Source organism: Cervus elaphus, chromosome 19 (genome assembly GCF_910594005.1).
Source record: "Cervus elaphus chromosome 19, mCerEla1.1, whole genome shotgun sequence".
Lineage (NCBI taxonomy): Eukaryota > Metazoa > Chordata > Mammalia > Artiodactyla > Cervidae > Cervus > Cervus elaphus.
The window spans coordinates 70,247,367-70,252,831 of record NC_057833.1 but is presented as its reverse complement, the minus strand read 5'-3'; the positions used below and the strand labels follow the sequence as shown (position 1 = coordinate 70,252,831).

General features: G+C 39.5%; 1 non-coding gene across 1 annotated transcript; it reads right to left on the bottom strand.

Moving 5' to 3' along the window:
• Positions 1 to 1,967: 1,967 nt before the first annotated feature.
• Positions 1,968 to 2,039, bottom strand: TRNAC-GCA. Its single transcript has one exon. It is a non-coding gene; the product is annotated as a tRNA-Cys (tRNA).
• Between the last annotated feature and the right edge of the window lie 3,426 nt (positions 2,040 to 5,465).

Sequence of the window (5,465 nt, the reverse complement as noted above, 5' to 3'; positions counted from 1 at the left end):
GTCTTGTGAGCAAGAGTGAAAGGGGGGGCATTGCTCACACTCTAATGGTGTCAGAATGGAAAAGAAAAATGTTTAGAATTTGGAGTCATTGTTTTGCCAGCAAACCTACTTGCGACCTCCTACTCCTGGAGTTTTTGTAATGTGTTCTTATGAGAAATTCTGTTAGTAAGCTTCCTATTGCTTCAAATGCATCCCAACTAATACAGTTATGAAGTCAAATCAAAATGTAATGTGTATTTATTCTGAAAATGAAATGTGAACATGTTCAGGGACCAAATGAGTGGCCTATTCTGTATACGTCCCCACTTCTCAAAGTACCTAGAAGAACAATTAGTAACTTGAAATTCTTCCTTTGCTTCTGTAGGGAAGGAAAAACTTTTCCTCTATCCACTTGTGTTTTCTGACTGGACATGCACATTAAACTAACAGCAGACAGATTCACAAAAGAAAAGCCTATGAAGTGTATATGATATTAGCATCTTTCTATGTGACACAGGGTCATCACAGGCAAGAAGAAAAAACTCTAAAGAGCTGGTGAGACTCAGGAGCTTATGAACAACTTAACCAAAGATGATAAATTTGGGAAGCGACAAGGCAAAGGAAAGGGAGTGGGTTTTTACGATTGATACACCGTGGGAACGTGACCAGGAAATACACGAGGGAAACTAATGGAAGATGAGGGTTGAGTACAGTCTGTGCTTATGATGAGCCAACTCATCTTGGTCTCAATGTCCTATCTCCCATGATAAGAACATTCTCTTCTTCCTGGTACCAGGAAGGCACCTTTCTCATGGGAAATTTATGTCCTGCTGTTAGGCAGAAAAGGTGAGGGTGGAGAGCAGTTTCTCAGTTGCTTACAGCTCAAAAAAATCAATATGCCAAAGCAACATATTTTGGGGTGCCATGTTTTGATCCCCTCTACTTCCAAATAAATATGTCTATTATTTTACTTTCATATTTAAAATATAAATAACTTATATTTTACATATAAAGTTATAAATATAAAACAATAAAATGTTTAATTTTTTAATATTACAACAAAGCTGCTAACTTTAATCCCAAGGCTTATTGCATTTTATATTTAAATTTTTAACATTAATATGGAATGATAATAATCACTATAGAAATGCAAAAAGCAAAAGTGAAACTTATCCCAGCCTTAAAATGTACCAAAACTTCTTTCAATAATTAGAAAATTCATTTATGTTTGAGCTGCATCCACGTTATATGCAGCAATAGTTCTATCATTTTTATTAATGAATGGTATTTCATTGTACAAATATACCATAGTTTGATTATTTATTTTCCTGTTGATGGACATTTAGAATGCTTCCAGTTTGGGTTGTTATGAATAATATTGCTATCAGCATTCTTGGACAGCTTATTTTAGTGGGCTTTTTTCCTTTTTCTTATTTCTCTGCGATAGAGAACAAGCAAGATTAATTTACTGGGTTGGAAATCAGAGCAGTACTCCTAGGGGTGGCACGAAGAAACTTTCTGAAGTCACGGATACGTTCTGTACGTGACTGGTATGGTAACCATGCAACTATATGCATTTACTTTAATGTATGTAAATTGTACATCATTTATAATAGTCATAAAAAAGAGAAAACAATCCAATATAGTATGAAATTGCAATGAATAAAGAGAATACATTACATCGGCATTCTTTACAGCCACTTTCTATTTTATGCTTTGTAATATCTTTATTTTATGAGCAAGTACTTAATATGCACATATAAATACACATCTTCTAAAGTATATATTTTATCTTCTTAAATTTTGATTGAAGCATAGTTGGATTCTTTCCCCATATAGGTCATTAGAAAGTGAAAGGCGAAGTCGCTAAGTCGTGTCCAACTCTTTGCGACCACATGGACTATATGTAGCCTACCAGGCTCCTCCGCCCATGGAGTTTTCCAGGCAAGAGTACTGGAGTGGGTTGCCATTTCCTTCTCCAGGGGATCTTTCCAACCCAGGGATCGAACCCAGGTCTCCTGCATTGCAGGCAGACGCTTTACCAACTAAGCCACCTGGGAAGCCCCATATAGGCCATTACAGAGTACCAAGCAGAATTCCCTGTGCTGTACAGCAGGTTATCCATTTATATATGGTACCCACTTTATATAGAGTAGTGTGTATATGTCAGTGCCAATCTCCCAATGTATTCCTGCTCCCCCTTTCCCCGCAGGTAATCGTAAGCTTGTTTCCTACATCTGGGACTCTATTTCTATTTTGCAGATAAGTTCATTTGTGCCACGTTTTTTTTTTTTTTTTACATCCCACATATAAGCGATGTCATATAATTTTCTTTCTGTGTCCCACTTAACTTCACTCAGTATGACTTTCTTCTGCGCATCCCTGAACTGCAGACACTAAGGAAGCTAACAGCTGTGATTCTCAGATTTCCTTGAATTAAGGGCTCAAACTGATCTTCTTCAAATTAAAAGCACACTTGCAAGATTTGCAGAAAAGAGGGCAAGCAAGGGTGAGGCGGGGGCCATCTTTCTGCTACGTGGGACATTGCTGATGGCAGATGTGGTGATGACAGGTAAGAAGGGTGATCTCCCACAGCTCCAGCTCCAGCTCCACGGCCCGGGCAAGTATGTCTGTGCGGGAGCCAGACTCGCCCTTCCGGTGTCCAGTCACCAGCCTCAGCCATCTAAAGAGCCAGTTAGAGTCACAGCTTTTCTTTTCTTTTGGGAGAAAAGTTATGACTAACCTAGACAACATGTTAAAAAACAGAGACACTACTTTGCCAACAAAGGTCTGTCTAGTCAAGGCTATGGTTTTTCCAGTAGTCATGTTTGGATGTGAGAGTTGTACTATAAAGAAAGCTGAGCGCTGAAGAATTGATGCTTTTGAACTGTGGGGTTGGAGAAGATTTTTGAGGGTCCTTGAACTGTGAGGAGATCCAACCAGTCCATCCTAAAGGAAATCAGTCCTGAATGTTCATTGGAAGGACTGATGCTGAAGCTGAAACTCCAATACTGTGGCCACCTGATGCGAAGAACTGACTCATCTGAAAAAACCCTGATGCTGGGAAAGATGGAAGGCAGGAGGAGAAGGGGTTGACAGAGGATGAGCTGGTTGGATGGCATCACCGACTCAATGGACATGAGTTTGAGTAAACTCTGGAAGCTGGTGATGGACAGGGAGGACTGGAGAGCTGCAGTCCACAGGGTCGCAAAGAGTTGGACACGACTGAGCAACTGAACTGACCTGAGCTGAACTGAGAGTCATAGCAGCTATAGACAGATGCTACAAGTCTGTTTTTTTAATTTGTTTGTTGTTTGTTTTATTTTATTTAATTTATAGTTAAATTATAAATTTATAAATTTTGTTTATTTTGTTTAATTAATTTAATCCTTTTCAAGGATACATAAGAGTTGAAAGTATTGTAGAGTGAATATCCATATAGACACCACCCAGATATTCCCACTTCTAACATGTTATTTTTGGCTTATCACATGTCCACCATACACACAGGCATTACTCCTTATTTTTCTGATGCCCTGACAGTGTATATTTTAACTCCGCAGTTCCAGTGGTGGCCTCCTAGTCCCCTCCAGTCCCAGGTAGTGGCTCCCCTGGAGGGCCAGTGCCCGGATTTGCCCTTAGAGTCCTCCAGATGACCCTTCCTAGAGTGCCCTCCTCCAGCCCTCTGGCAATTCTATAGGCCCTTCACTCCAGGTACAGTCTGTTCTGCCAGGAGGCATCTTTTTAAGACTTCAAAATAGCTCACGTAGGATCGGGAGTCAGAGGATGGTGTCACTGTAATACAATTGTCTTGATTCTTATAGTCTTTTCTGAGCAAAAGGAGCAGGAAAAGAAAAATCCTAGGTCCACAATACAATGCATCTCAGCTCTACCTTAAGAAAATTAAAGGATTGCCTACCCTGGGCTCCCTCCCTGAGAAGAGATGTGCCCCACCCTTGCAAAGTTTTGTATAGAATAGTTTGCTCCTCCTTCCAGGTTTGGCAATTCTATTTGCATTTTCTCAGCCCAAAGCCAGGGCTTCTCTGGTGGCTCAGCTAGTAAAGAATCCAAAGAATCCGCCTGCAATGCGGAAGACCTGGGTCCAATCCCTGGGTTGGGAAGATCCCTTGGAGAAGGGAAAGGCTACCCGCTCCAGTATTCTGACCTGGAGAATTCCATGGATTGGATAGTTCACGGGGTCGCAAAGAGTCGGACATGACTTTCACTTTCAGCCTAAAGCCAGCATTTTCATTCATCTTTCCTCATTTCAAACATCCCCAAAGCTAATTCCTGCCATGTTCAGTCACCTGTTCAAGTGGCCCCTGAAGTTCTATTCATTGTATTTGCTGGTGCCCTGGAGGCAAAATTATGTAAGTTTTGAGTGATCTGCTCTGAATCTATATACTCTGTAATTACTAACTTTGAAGAACACAAAGTTTCCCTCCCCCACCCCCCGCCCCAGAACTTGAACTTTTTTAAGGAGCACACATATTGGGTTATAGAAGAAATAACTATTTTTTTAACTTTTTATTTTTTAATTGAAATATACTTGATTTACAATGTTGTGTTAGTTTCTGGTGTGTAGCAAAGTGGTTCACTCATATTATATATATATATATACAAAACTTTTTCTTTTTTATATTCTTTTCCATTATAGTTGTCACAGGATATTGAATATAGTTCTCTGTGCTATACAGAGAACCTCGTTGTATATCTATTTTATATATACTAGTGTGTGTCTGCTAATCCCAAACTCTTAGTTTATTCCTTCCCTTCCCTCTTTCCCCTTTGGTAACCATAAGTTTGCTCTCTATGTCTTTGTATTTCTATTTTGTAAAGAGGTGCATTTGTATCATATTTTATACTTCACATATAAGTGATATCATGTGGCTTTTGTATTTCTCTGTTTGGTTTATTTCACCTAGTGAAATAATCTCTAGATCCATCCATGTTACTGCAGGCAGCATTATTTCATTCTTTCTAATGGCCGAGTAATATTCCATTATGTATAAGTACCATATCTTCTTTATCTAGTCCTCTGTTGATGGATATTTAGGTTACTTCCATATCTTGGCTATTGTAAATAGTGCTACAATGGACTTTGGAATGCATGTATTTTTTCAGATCATATTCTTCTCTGGATATATGCCCAGGAGTGGGATGGCAGGGTCATAGGGTAATTCTGTTTTTCATTTTATAAGGAACCTCCATACTGTTCTCCATCATGGTTGTATCAATATACATTCCAACCAACAGTGTCCCTTCTATCTTAACTTTATGTGTCAACTTCACTGGGCTAAAGGATGCCCACATAGCTGACAAAACATTATTTTTGGGTGTGTCTGTGAGGGTGTCTCTGGAGGACTTTAGCACTTGAACCAGTAGCTGAGTAGAGGCCACTCTGGTTGTCTTCTGATGGACATTGTCCAATCCACTGAGGCCTTGAACAGAACGAAAAGCAGAGGAAGGGACTTTTTTCTCTGCTT